The following is a 15,000-nucleotide window of genomic DNA, read 5'->3' on the forward strand; positions in this document are numbered from 1 at the left end:
AGAGAGAGAGAGAGAGAGAGATAATGTGTGAAGGGAGAGGGAGTTTAGGAGAGAGAGAGAAAGGATGTGTGTGTGAGAGAGAGAGAGAGAGAGAGAGAGAGAGAGAGAGAGAGAGAGAGGGGGGGGCAGTGTGAAGGGAGAGGGAGTTTAGGAGAGAGAGAGAGAGAGAGAGAGAGAGAGAGAGAGAGAGAGAGAGAGAGTATGTGTATGTGTTTGTGTATGTGTAGGAAGGAGAGGGAGTGGTGGAGGGGTAGAATGTGTGGGAGATAGAGAGAGAGAGAGAGAGAGCTAGGTTAGTATGTGCAAGGAGATTTGTGCATAACCAGTTACCTTTACAAATATCTGAACCACTTACCTTTACAGTCTTAACCCCGTACTCTCTTGTTACGAGCACAGGCTCCTCGTCTTCTTCAGTCCCTGTTCGTCTTCTGGTGTCTTGCGGTTCCATGTGCTCCTCTTGTGACTTCCTTCTTGATGAAACGCACTTGAAAACACTTTAATGAATAGGGTAAGAAAACGCATTTAAAAACTATTTATTTGTAACAAAACACTTAAAAAACACTCTAAAGGGTAATTAAACACACAAAAAAAAACCACTCAATACGATAGTGAAATGCATTAAAAAAAAAACCACTTTATCGCTAAAATACCAACTTACTGTAATCCTCTTCGCTTCTGATCTTCGGGGTCCTGGCAATATCTTCTTCCTGATGTTCGGGGTAGGAAGATGTTCGGTGTCCTGACAAAATCTTCTTCCTGATGTTCGGGGTCCTGGCAATCTCTTCTTGGATTCTTCGACGGTCGGTGTATCCTGGCGCGAATTTCGGTCCCTAGCACTAACACAGTAAAACTCTTTCTTCCTCTTGCCTACCCGGTCTCTTTTATAGGCTCTCATGGAAATTAATTATTTCCAATTTTCCTTCGATCTTTAGCGCCAATTTAGATTTTTCCATAATTTTCTTTTGATCTTTTACGCGAATTCAGAATTTTCCATAAATTTCTTTTGATCTTTAACGCGAATTTAGATTTTAGCCATTAATTTTCCTTTGCAGCTCCTGAAGACGATATAAACTCCAGGCACGGGAATCTACCGTCTTCTGATCAAAACTCGTTCTTAAGGAGTTAGGAAGTCACTTGTGTCTAAATAATTAGATTCGTCAGGTTCATATCGCCACACATTTCGTGTGACAAGGGCTCTTCCTATGTAAAAAAATGATTGTAGGCCTACACATTTGCGCGAGAAAGTGGAAATTCTTTCTACCACGCTGGAAGACGCAGATTCATCCACAGGTTACTCCACTCAGGAGAAGCCATTCGAAACTTGTGCTTCTCTTCCTCCTCTTCTGCCCTCAACACATTCAAATATGATCTCAAAAACGTATCAGTTCGTTTACAAACGAAGATTTTCTTGGCTTAACGAGACTTCTTCCAGAAGTCTGTGAATTCTGCCTCCAACTCAGTGAGGAACAGAAATGCTTTCTGTGCATTAAACACTCGGTCTCAAATGGTCTTTCTTGTAAAGGCTCGGTTATTTAGGACTATATTAGCTTTTCGAAGGAAGTGTATATTATGGTATAGGAATATAAATTAATATATATATATATATATATATATTATATATATATATATATATATATATATATATATATATATATATATATATATATATATATATATATATATATATATATATACATATATATATATATATATATATATATATATATATATATATATATATATATATATATATATATATATATATATATATATATGAGTGTGTGTAAATTTTTCTATCGATATATATTTATCTACCTATTTGTCAATCTATCTATCTATCTATCTATCTATATATATATATATATATATATATATATATATATATATATATATATATATATATATATATATATATATATATATATATCGATCTATCTATCTATCAACTGATCTAAATCTGTCTATATATATATATATATATATATATATATATATATATATATATATATATATATTATATATATATATATATATATATATATATATGTGTGTGTGTGTGTGTGTGTGTGTGTGTGTGCTACCATAGCTTACATTCACGTTTTTTTTTATAAGAATCAGTCTCCCTGTCTCTATGTTGAAGATAAAAGCTTTTTTTCTAAACCCAGAAACCATGGCCCATCGATAAGTACTCCATGATTCTTCTTATTCATAACCTTGGCAGCGGAATCTTCTGAGCTCAGGGGATAATGCCTGCTCTCTATTAAATCAACGCCCAGCAAATCTAGACTCATTAATCGGTATATATATATATATATATATATATATATATATATATATATATATATATATATATATATATATATATATATATATATATGTGTGTGTGTGTGTGTGTGTGTGTGTGTGTGTGTGTGTGTGTACTTGTATATATACGGATCTTTCTAGAATGAAATTTAGCAGAAAGTTTCATGCTCGATAGTATAAACTAATGCATTCATAGATCGCAGTTTTATTGACCTATTACGCCTATGTTGATATTTTACGTTGATATTTCAATAACAGCAAGAAATCTCACCTGTCGAAGTCTACAGAAGGTAATCAAAGGGATACATAAACAGAATGAATAAAATATGACCATTTACTGTGGGTTAGGCTACAACAGAAAAGTTGTAACTAGACTAAACTGATAGCAAATATATGTAAATGAGCAATTAGATTCTTAAAGGGTGAGCACGGGTATTAGCCTAACAAACACGCACCTAGGCCTAACCTGCTAAACTGTACTAGCATAAGCTATGTTCAAACGCTAGGCTTACAACATAGGCAAGCTCTAACTTAACACACGCTGAGCAGATCAAAATATGAAAAAGGGATGCACGGTAACTGTGAATATACCGCATAGGCTGAATCAGGCTACTTTAGAATTAGAGAAAAAAAAATGGCCTTAGAATATATGGACTCTTACCATAGTCTAAGTGGGCTGTAGGTATAAGCTATACTAAGATAATAGCTGAAATGAATGACTTCCTCGGACAGGCCTGTCATAACATACTCGCTAGGCACCAGGAACCGGTTGAGATACTGCTGCTAGAGAATTATTGGATCCTTTGACTGGCCAGACAGTACTACATTGGATCCCTCTCTCTGGTTACGGCTCATTTTTTTCTCTGACCACACATACACCGAATAGTCTGGCCTATTCTTTTCACATTCTCCTTTGTCTTTATACACCTGACAACATTGAGATTACCCAACAATTCTTCTTTGCTCAAGGGGTTAGCCACTGCAATGTAATTGTTCAGTGGCTACTTTCCTCTTGGTAAGAGAAGAAGAGACTCTTTAGCTATGGTAAGCAGCTCTTCTAGGACAAAGACACTAAAAAAATTGTTCTCTGGTCTCGGGTAGTACCATATCATCCGTACCATGGTTGAGACAGGTCTACCGAGCTGAAATAAAAAGTGACGGCTAGTCACCAGTGCCAGTGCTGGTGGGAGCGGTGGGTAAACACACCCCAGCTAACTAGCAGTGGTTAGTTGAACCCTGTTTAACTTTAGTTTTGACTAGTTTTCAGCTCCGCTGAAATATCTATGCCATATTAAAGAGCGGAATATTTGTATCTTGTATCAGGGAAAAAAAAAGAAAAAAAAATCATACAAATTATGGTTTTAATATGAACATTACCTGAAAGACAACGGCCTAGAAGTTATGAAGAGACACCTAAAGAGTATCTTGCCAATGTCTGGTGAAATACATTGCAAAGGATGGATTTTCTTCTACGCCCTTCAGGTAAGGCAGGACTGTAAGAAATTAAACCAAAATTAATAGACTAAAATGCTGGTCAACATGTATTACATAAGAAAAACCCTATGCAATAGTAATACAGATAAATGAGCTATGCGTCAGTTTTATTAACATATTATGAGCTATCAAAGGACGACGTCAATATCATCAATGCTTTATTTTCAAATTTTGCGGGATTCTCTCTCGTTCAGTACCACCTGGGCTTAGTTAAGTGAAGTAGATACATTCTTTACCCAATCAACTTGTGGCTGGAGGAAATAGCTGCCAGATATTAAATTGTTTTACATACAATAAAAGGAAAAAGGTAACTTCAACTTTAGGGGGTGGGCGAAGCTATCAACGTATTTTTATGCATTAGCGTTAATAATGTTTTTCATTCCCGATACATCTCATCATTTTCTCTGTTTTCTAACATTTGAATGGCCTTTCAAGATAATGATAATGATCCCCTATTATATGCTAGTGACTTTGACATTGACAGTGACAATGATTGTGATATATCAAATGATGAAAATGACGATTGTCCAAATACAATAGGTAAAATTTATGGGTATGAACGAATCTGCCTGAAAAGGGATCTGAAAAGGATGTACAGTATAAAACAAATAAAGAAAATCTTAAAATATATAGTATACAAAAATTATTAGTTTTATATATTTTTTACATATGGTTATGCCTTTTTTCTTGTTTCATAAGGTAGCTAATAATAGTGTTAGCCGGAGTATACGTTTGCAAATACTGTACATACTTACAAATACATAAACACATCCATTCAACACACAATTACTTTTTGTATACTCATTATGAATTTTCATATGATCATTTACTAAATTTGCTGACATTCGGACATGAAAAAATTAAAATGAATCAAAAACTATTTTTATCAAAAATGAAAAAGTTCTTTACACGTGTTTATTATTTGTAGTTCTCAACAATTTTTTTTTTAAATATATTCTCTACTCTTTGCAGAGATTTGATTATTGGTAATTGATCTCCATTTCAAGGACATTCCTTTGATATGTAAATATTGGGTAATTTAGTATGCAATAGATAAGAAAATATTAGTTTTATAAAATCGCAAAACTAATGATGCGGCCGTCGTCCTTTAGCGGCATTTCCCTAGTACTTCGTGGGTTAAGGAGAGATTGGGGCTCTGTCAACCTTCCCAAAGCACATAGTCACAGAAACAGTAAATACAAAGGGTTAAAAAAAAAGAGTACAGTATTAAATTAATAAATGCTGATAACACTTACTGAACCATTCCCGCCACTCAGCTTGGCTCTGCAGCTCTGGGGCCATCCTCTCAAAAAATTCTGTCAGTTTTCCTGGCTTATTCGTCTGTACTATATTGACAATGTACAGACGCCAGATGCTGGTTTCAAGCTTCCTTACACCTGAAAAAAAAAAAACAATGAAAAATCATGCTCCTGTTTAAACACATAAACTTATGGCTATAGCCTAATTTACTTTTCTGAGAATTTACATTACCTGCTTCTGTTTATCATGCTATTTTCAAATGAACAGTTTCAAAATGATAGACTTTTGTTCCATGTGGCAAGATGAACTGTTGTGAATGTGTGGCAATAATGATAACACCATACATAAACCGGATCTACCTTACACCATTACAAAGGCCACGACTCAACACTTTACGATATAAAGAATAATTCTTTCAAAATTCAAGTATCTTCCCAAATCAATTAGTTTTTATTGGAGCACGTTTCTCTTCAGTTGGATTATTTGTTTAATATTCAGGAATGTCTCAAGATTGTGTTACAGTTATTCTCGTTATAATTTTAGCAATTCTGATATGGATGGCCTCTTTATAGAGACATGAATTAGCCATTTTTAATTGTTTACCTTTAGCAATTGCTTATATTTTGTAAGTCAAACCAAAATTACTACAAAAATGATGCTAAAGATCTAATGGCTCGTCTTTCAGCTTCGCTGAACGTAATACCCCTATAAATAGCTTTGGTTTGTATTTTGGTTACGGAACATACTGGACTTAGGCAAAGAGACTAGTGTTCAAATTTAAATTGATTGATTTGTAAGCTATTACTGTATGTCCCAGCACCCATTAGTTATACAGTGAAACATACCAAAATGGCTACTATTCATCCATTTCTTATATCAAATTCCTCTTTGACAAAAACTTAAAGTATCCTATATTTACTCAGATTTTCTTAAACTTACAGGGTAATAAAGTGTGAGGAAGACAAGTAAATATTCTTCTGTCAAGATGCCCCCATAATTCTCTTAATCCAGTCAATTCATATGTCTGAATATGAGTGAGAACCTGGTCCACCAAACGATCAACCTGAAAAAGAAAAGGAATTCAGTATAAAATTTTGGTCCCATACGTAGAGCAAAAGACCCCTACTTCTTAGTGCAAAAGTACATCACTATTGTTCTTAGCTCTTACTTTTAACAATAAGAATCTACCTTGCCTAACCCAACGAAGCCTTTCCCTAGCATTTTCCAATATAGAGTGTACACTAAGGTAGTGGAGTTATACTCTATGAACGAGGGTCTAGAGTTAGAATTATGTATTCCTTTCTAAGAAAATTTATACTTGGCATAGACTGAGTAGAGGTCTACCTAGATTTAAATCTACAATATCTCCTAATGACACATTCATTACTTCTTTCCCTTGATGCAATAATGGACAATCTAAGAAGAACTTATCCCTAGTCCTAGCGGCATTAATAGGAATGATGGGAATGCATACATTTTCTCATCCGTCCACCTGTAAAGAAGGATTGAGGGAGGATACTTCAATACAAACCGATGTAAAGAAAAGTTGCTTTATCAAGAGCAAGATTCCTAGTACCCTAAGGAAAGGGAAGAAGAGAGAATAAAGGGCCAGACATTCTTACCTTTCATTCTTGGGCACCACGACCACTATCTATGTCGAGATGCTTCTTGTCTCATGAGGGAGCTAGGCTTACTACACAACCTAATGAACAGCTACCACAGGTTGCAAGGAGAATGTGTCCAAGGACTTGTGGATATACTCCAGCTAGTAGTTGACAGTGAAGTTTATCTGGCATTTCTAAACTCTTGCCTTCAGCACTTTTTCCACAGACAGATTCTTCCGTAAGGCAAAGGTATGCTGATTCCTCAGACTTCGTGGGCTCGGGCTTGCACTCTGAAAAGACAGCTGACAGTTCCCTCCGAGGATGGCTATAAGCGTTAGATGGTTTCACAAAGCCAGAGAGAGATAGTATTCTTAGAAATCAGCTTCTTCACCCTTCCAGTGGTAAGGAAAATCCTTTGTGCTTTGGTCCGAAGTGCTGGGTTCTATTGAGGTAGCGTTTTAACACCCTCACAGGACAGAGATGTGGGTCATCTTGATTGCTAGTTGCATCTTGAAGGGAGGAGATGGAGAAGGATTCCAACCTTGGTTGTAGATTACTGGATTTTGTGTCTTAGCCACAAACTCAGGCACAAAGGTTATCAAAACTTCCTTCCATCCCTCAGATTGAATGATAGCATACAAAATGCCATGGAGTTTGACAATCTTTTTCAATAATGCTATCGCCAGCAAAAACACGGTCTTAAGTGTAAGACACCTGTCTAATGCTCTTCTAAACGGCTCATACAGTAAGCGTTTAAGAGAGGTAAGAACCTTATTGGTGTCCTAGAATGAAGAGTCAGAGTTCTCTAGGATGACAGGACTACTCAAAGCTCCTCATCAGAATGGACAGTTCGTAAGAAGAAAAAAAAGTCCAAGCATTTCAGTCTGAAGGTTTGGCGCAAAACTGAGTGGTAACCTTTTACCTTAGCACTTGGAGGAGATGCTGGATAGTATCTACCCAAGAAGTGACAGGGAGGTCAATGAGGTGTGGAGCATCTGCATGTGTGGTTGACAGAGAAGGTTGGGCTATCGGGGTAGATGCACTGGTACCTCAACTAGGAGCATCAACAAGCTCGGAAACCATTTGGCTTATGGCCCCTTGGGAGCCACCAGGGTTAGCCTGACATTTAAAGTTGTCTCCATCTTCTTGAATATTCGGCATATCAGACAGAAGGGGGTAAAGGCATAAGCATCCAGGTTGTCCCAGGAATGTTGGAATGCGTTTTCCAATACAGCAGATGGATCTGGGACTAATAAACAAAACATGGCCAGCTCTTGTTCAGGAGAGTTGCGATCAAGTCTATCATTGGGGATCCCCAACAGACAAGAAACCTTTCCACCATGCAGAGAAGTAAGGAACACTGTTTCTACTACCTGCCCCTGGTGAAAGAGAGTCGTTTGGACTTTCCTCTTGTCCCTTATGTACCTCACTGACAGCTCTGCTGTATTGTTGAACACCAAAGTGTGTGTTCTTGTTTTGCCAATTCACCAAAGGGATTGAGACACTGTCCTTACCTGCTTGCTGACGCTCATCAAAGCTACTGAGTGCTTTATCAAGTTCTGTTGGAAGGACTGCAGAGCTAGTAAAGCAGCTCACATTTCCAGCAGATTGACATGCAGGCTTCTTTCATATTCGGACCACAGTCATTAGGTGGTCTTGTTCCTCAGGTGTGTTCCTTAACCTTCCTTTGACACATCTGCGAACATCAACATCTCTGGAGGTGGAGACTCGAGTGGAACTCCCCTGGCAAGGTTTTCGTTATTCAGCCACCCCTTGAGATTGTCCACCACTTCTTGATCCACTGAAACTTGAAAGTGATAAGGATCAGAGGTTGCTAACCAATACCACTTAAGACCTCATTGACACGATCTCTGGTGGAGACGCCTGTGAGGAATGAGCTTCTCCAGTGATGAAAGGTGTCCTAGATGTTCCCACTGTCTTTTTGGTTGCGTTTGATCTATCAGGAATGATTGTGCTACCTCTCTGAGTGTGTTGTTGTGATTGCCTGATGGAAAGACTCACTGCTGCCATATCTATCGACAAAATGATATTAAACGTACCAATGCGAGTGATTTGTACACAAGTAGAAATCAGTAACGATATAGGCGAGAAAACCCTGTTCTAAAGAAAACAAAAGATTCACTAAGATGTGCTAAATTCCTACCTTAATTAACACGAGTTTTTAATGTGACACCATCGATTTTTATCCTTTTCTGAGAACCCCTGACGAACAAACTCTCCTTTTGGCATTTTTAATCAAACAAACTTTTGCAATATTGCAATAAAATTTTTGCAATGGTACTTTTCCTTCGTTTCTCTAACTCAGAAAAAAACAACAACTATATGACTAGAATGCTTGTTTTGGTTACCTAGATAACGTTTCTTAATGTTTCCGATTGATAGTTGAAAGCCTAGTTGTAGTTAGTTGATGATAATAGTTGTAATTATACAATATGGGGTATATCACTTATTAATGTAAAATCACAGTATGCATAAATCTAAGTGACTTTATCGATCATAAATTTATAATTGATGAAATTCGTGTTTAGAAGTAACAGTTATTATTTCACCTGCTTACGGGTAACCACAATTGTAGAGAATAGATCACATGTATAATATTTTGTCCTTTGGATGCTTAATTTTAGATATATGTGAGAAAGGGGGCAGAAGGATAACAAGCTGACAGGCTTACTTGTTATAAATAGCTAAATAATATTTTCTCAAATCACAGTCTCTTGCTTCAAAACCAGATAAACTGCTCATTCGTAAATTGTTTTTCTTTTGGCTCACTAATTTTATGTAGATATCGGTAGAGTATGGATTACATCTCAATCATTTGTGCATCATTTCTTTTTAATGAAAGAGAAGATTTAGAGTAGCATTTCTCTTTACATAATTTCATCTTTTCTTAAAATATACGAATAAGGAAGGTCTTCCTTGGAGTTGTATAGGATCAAAACTTGCCCATCTAAGTGATATTAGACCTCAATATTAAAGAAAGTATCACAGTATTTCAGAAATGTTGTAGAAAATTAGTAATTCTTGTTAAACGAAAGGTGAGAGGTACAAGGTCTAAAACTCTGATAAATACTTTATAGAGAGAGAGAGAGAGAGAGAGAGAGAGAGAGAGAGAGAGAGAGAGAGAGAGAGAGAGAGAGAGAGAGAGAGAGAGAGAGCGCATGTCTCTTTTACAAAGCAAACGCTTTCCACTCATTCTAGTTCAAGAAGACAGCGGAGGAGATGTATTGTTGGAAAATAGTGCCCTTACTTGCCCCGGGAAATCATTGCATACTAAATCAATGTAAAGAAAAAATAGATGAGCATCAACTGTATTGTAGGAAATATCCTCAACTTTGCAATAACTTATATGTGGCTTATATATTACACCTAATGTTTACCAACAATAAACTAAATAAGCACAATTATATAACGCGTAAACACGATGACTTACAAAAAATAAACATTTTGAGTTTTAATCTTATAGAGGAAAAAATAAAATGATAAGATTTTAGAGCCACAAAAGAGCCAAACAGATCCCAAACAAGGGTCCACAATAGACCCTTGAGTCTTTTCCCATTCAAATGGACCATCTCTATCTGCGTGCGGCTCCAAATAATAACTTGTAACTTGTTAAATCTTAAATAACAACATCAACTAAAATGCGAATTGCAACAATGGGTTATTTATTCTGCTGCTCTCTCTAGAGTTCCCTGACCCTTGAACAATATGGTATCCAGATCTACTGAAAAACACCGAACAATGACACAAAAATAATAATGTCTAAGAATACACAAAGAAAACGAGAAATTTCTGTGCCCGAAGAAAGTGAGTCGTAAAAACTAATATGTGCAGATGACAATGGAACGCGCTATACTTAGCCGGTAACAAAGTAGGGTGAGTTTAATAATAGATCCTTCGTCGTAATAGACAGTCATTTCCCTTATGAGAGAGAGAGAGAGAGAGAGAGAGAGAGAGAGATAATCACTTTTGAATACCTAAGGTTAAATTATATCTCTGTAACTGGAATTACAAAAGAAAAATAAGATATGGGAAATGTTATGTATAAATGTTGGAATTATGAATATTTCATACGATCGTTGTTTAGTATCTTTTGATTTGTGTAATGCTCGGGGTGGCATGTTGCAATTACCATTTGAAAAAAAAATGAGCAATGAACATATCGATGAATGACAGCTATGCGAAAAAGTTGATCGTATAAAATAAGGAAGATATTTTTTTTTCAAACTTACAAAACCAGATGTAGTGAAGAAAACCTATTTGATAGGCTTTATAATGACAAGGGAAATAGGGAGCTGTAACTCAAAAAAAAAAAAAAAAAAAAAAAAAAAAAAGAGCCCAGATTGTTACTGAATATCTAACACGAACTCAATTGTATCCCTACATTTGAACTAAGCGTATTGCAGTAGCAAAGGCCCGTGAGATCAGCCTATGCACCTATAATTGAATTACTTCTCAGGATCTTTTACAAAGCAACGTGGATTAATGAAGACATGTAACTTAATTGATAATATCTTTATTAGAATAATGACACATGAATATGTATATAAATTAATATCATCCCTGGGCAGTTATGAAAGGACGTTTCATTCCGACCTAGAGTAATGTTGTTAAGGACTATCAGGTTATTTCTCTCATCTATTTACTTTACTGTGAGATATCCTATTCCTAAATTACATGAATTATAAATTTATAGCAATCTCCCAACGTATGCCATGCTTTGTGTATACACACACCACACGCTAATATATATATATCATCCGCTTCAGCCATTACTAGTCCACTTCAGAACAAAGGCCTCAGATATGTCCTTCCACTTGCGTCTGTTTATCGTCTTTCTGTGCCGCAAACTTCCTTAGTTCTTTACATCGTCTTCTCTTCCTTCCCCTGCTTCTTTTACAATTTCTAGGAACCCATTCTGTTATTCTTAATGTCTATCTATTGTCTGTCATTCTCATTATATGTCCTACCCAAGTCCATTTCTTATTCTTACATGCTGTTAGAATATCCTCTACTTTAGTTTGCTTTTGTATCCAAGTTTCTCTTTTTCTGTCTCTTAATGTTATTCCCATCATTATTCTTTCCATAACTCTTAGAGTTGTAACTAGCTTATTTTATAAGGCTTTAATAAGGCTCCAAGTTTCTGATGCACAAGTTAATACCGGTAGGACTATTTCATTAAATACTTTTCTTTTTATAAAAAGTGGCATTTTACGTTTCACAATCTCATTTTGTTTACCAAACACTCTCCATCCCAAGCTTATCCTTCATTTAATTTCGGTCTCGTGTCCTGGGGAAACACCTACTGTCTGTCCTAAGTACGTATATTCATTAACAGTCTCTAGATGTTCGTCCATTGCCCTTTTTGTTGTCTGCATTTTCATTGAGCACTATCTCAATGTTAATTTTCGGTCCTAGATTTCTGCTCTCTATTCAAATCATATAATATTTTGAAGTTCATCTCATGTTTTGATAATGGAAGATATGGAAGAGATTCTGAATGTTTTATGAATCAATTGGATTAAATGATTATGTTATATATAGTTTAACAGAAAAGTCAAGCCTTGAAAACGTTGAAGTGCATGGTGCATTTACCGACTTACATTACTACATTTAAACTTAATTGTTCCCTAAGCATTCTGTGATAACTTATGATTTCATGCACGGTTTCAAGACCCAAGAGAACAAAGCAAATCCAGGATCTTATTTCAATATCCTTATTATTTCCAAGTCTCCCTAATATTATTACCTGTAGTTTTAAAGAAGGCAGTGCTTCATTGCAAATTGACAGCTGATGGAGTCATTATCTCGAGAAAAAAGTCAAACTAGATTCTTTCAGAAGCAATAAATCAGTAAAATTAATGAATTCAAATAAGTACAGATTTGTATAAACAACCAAGATACATGAATTCACGGAATGAAGACTAGATTATATTTTGATTATTTAAGCTCACTACGAAGATAAATACTTTCCATCGTTTTGTACGCACATAATTCTATAAAATAATATTTTGTTTACGCTTCGTCCTATAATACATAATTGCAGTGGTGCAAGAGATATTCATATCCAGAGAAAGAGAAACATTTTATTTTATAGTTGTAGTCTTCTGAAATAATCAAAACTTTTCACATCTAGCATTTTATGAGACGGCTTTGTTCCACAGAAATGATTAAACGTATGGAAAAAAAGTTCCAAACAAATTTCATTTTCACTTCCCTTGAAGCCCTAATTTATAGATACTGGCAGTAATGTGTGGTAGTTATTTGTGCTTATATCATTTGTTGCAGAGTTTTACAAACAAAGGAAATCGTATCACCAGGAAATGAGCAGCAAAATTATGATGGACGGATATGACAATTTTGAAGTTTATATATTTGTTTTGTTGGTTATCGCATTCTTAGAATGTTCTGGCACTAATCTTTTGAAAAAAAAAAAAAATGGAAATAAGTTATCTTCTGAATCAAAAGGCTGCAGCCTGATCCCCAGTAAACATTCAAGTATAATTTTGATCCCTAGATAATATAACTTGTATTTTTTCTATTAAAATTATTTTTATTAAATTATTAGAATTATTGTTGTTATTAAAGTTATTAAGATTATTAAGATTATTATTACTATTAAAACTATTAAAATTAGTATTATTGTTCTGGTAGAGATGGGGAGGACTTACCCCTCGTGTAATATGATCTATCAACAGAATGGTATTTTTCAATTAAAATAATAATGCTGTGGATAATGATCTCTTTAGTTATGCTGAACTGATTTCAAGGTTATCCATTTACATAATCATCGTTATTAAGTCAATCATAACTCACTGGAATAGATTCACATAAACTTATTTCTTTTTTTCATTTATTTGCACTAACTAATTTTCATTCCCCCATAAAAAAAGGTTTAATAATATCTCTATGCTTTCCCAGAATAGCTTCCATTGACAGTTAAGATCTCTTCCCAGTGTTTTACACCCATCCTGTTCCCTTTCATATTTCTATTATATTCTGACTATTTTTCCCTTATCTGTCCATCATCTGTTATATCTACCCCAAGTTCTTATGCAAATGAAAAATTTTCATTCCATCACTATCCCCGCTATGATTTATTACATCATGTAATGCTTTTCCTTTATTCTAATTACCTTGTCTTTTTTCCTTCCATTTTCTCCATTTCTTGTGACTTTTCTGGCTTCTTCTCTTTCTTTTTCTTCTCATCTTGTTTCCATTTCCCTTGCACATCGTGCTTCTTCTCTCTCTTTTGCCATCCTCTTCAACTTAATTAAATTATCTTCAGGTGCAATTCGTCGAATCTCAGCCTCTACATTCCTGTCTGCTTTCATGGCTTCAGTTTGTGGGTCCACTGGTCCTTGCATCGCTACAAATTGTGCTTCAGTTTCCTCCAACAGTTCACGAGCTGCTACAATATTTTCTTCCGACAACTTTCCCAAGTTTATCTACGCTTCTACGGCTAGACACTTGACTTGAGCTTTAATCATATCAATCATTGCCTGGCCACCACATGCCATTAAAATAGAGAGCTACTGAGCTTTAATTACATTAGCTTCTGACAATTCTTGAACATTTTGGTTTTCCAAAATCTCTTGGATATTTAGCTGTGCCATCTTGTACCTAACAATACTTAATACCTCTCAAAAAATAAATACCCCAACAATACACGGAATCCTATCATCACTATACTGTTCAACCTTTAATCAAAACACGGCCCTGTTATCACCAATGTTTAAAATAGACTTGCTCGATCCAAAGGGTTTGGGCACCAAAAACATGATACATATTATGGCTTTCAAATTACATAACCCCTCGAGTTCCAAACTCACCTGTTTATTTTAACATGAATCTGTTACACTTGAATGATACCCGAGCTCTGAGAAATTATGCAACTCCCCGACGGCAATATATAAGAACACTGAATATCCAAAGGTCTCTTACATACACTCAAAACAAAACTGGTTTATTAATTATCAAGAACTATTCAAAACAAGCTCTTACTTTAGTTCTTAGTCAGGGATACGAGCAAGGTCTATAAAAATTTATTCTATAAAAAGTTTACAACATTAATACAGAAAATTATAACCAAAATTAAATTATTCGAAATACTAAATCTGAACAAAAACCTTAGAGTAAAACAAGAAAATATCATTCTCTGAAAAATATATAATCACTTGTTTCACTGGAAATTAATTTATAGAAATATTTAATCTTCATAATTAATGAAAATAGTTACACTTTAACACTAATGATTAAGCCCTTAAAGAAATTTACATAAAGTTTCTGATACACTTACGTGTTTTGGATCACACGAGGT

This window comes from Palaemon carinicauda, chromosome 37, assembly GCF_036898095.1.
Source record: "Palaemon carinicauda isolate YSFRI2023 chromosome 37, ASM3689809v2, whole genome shotgun sequence".
Classification (NCBI taxonomy): Eukaryota; Metazoa; Arthropoda; class Malacostraca; order Decapoda; family Palaemonidae; genus Palaemon; species Palaemon carinicauda.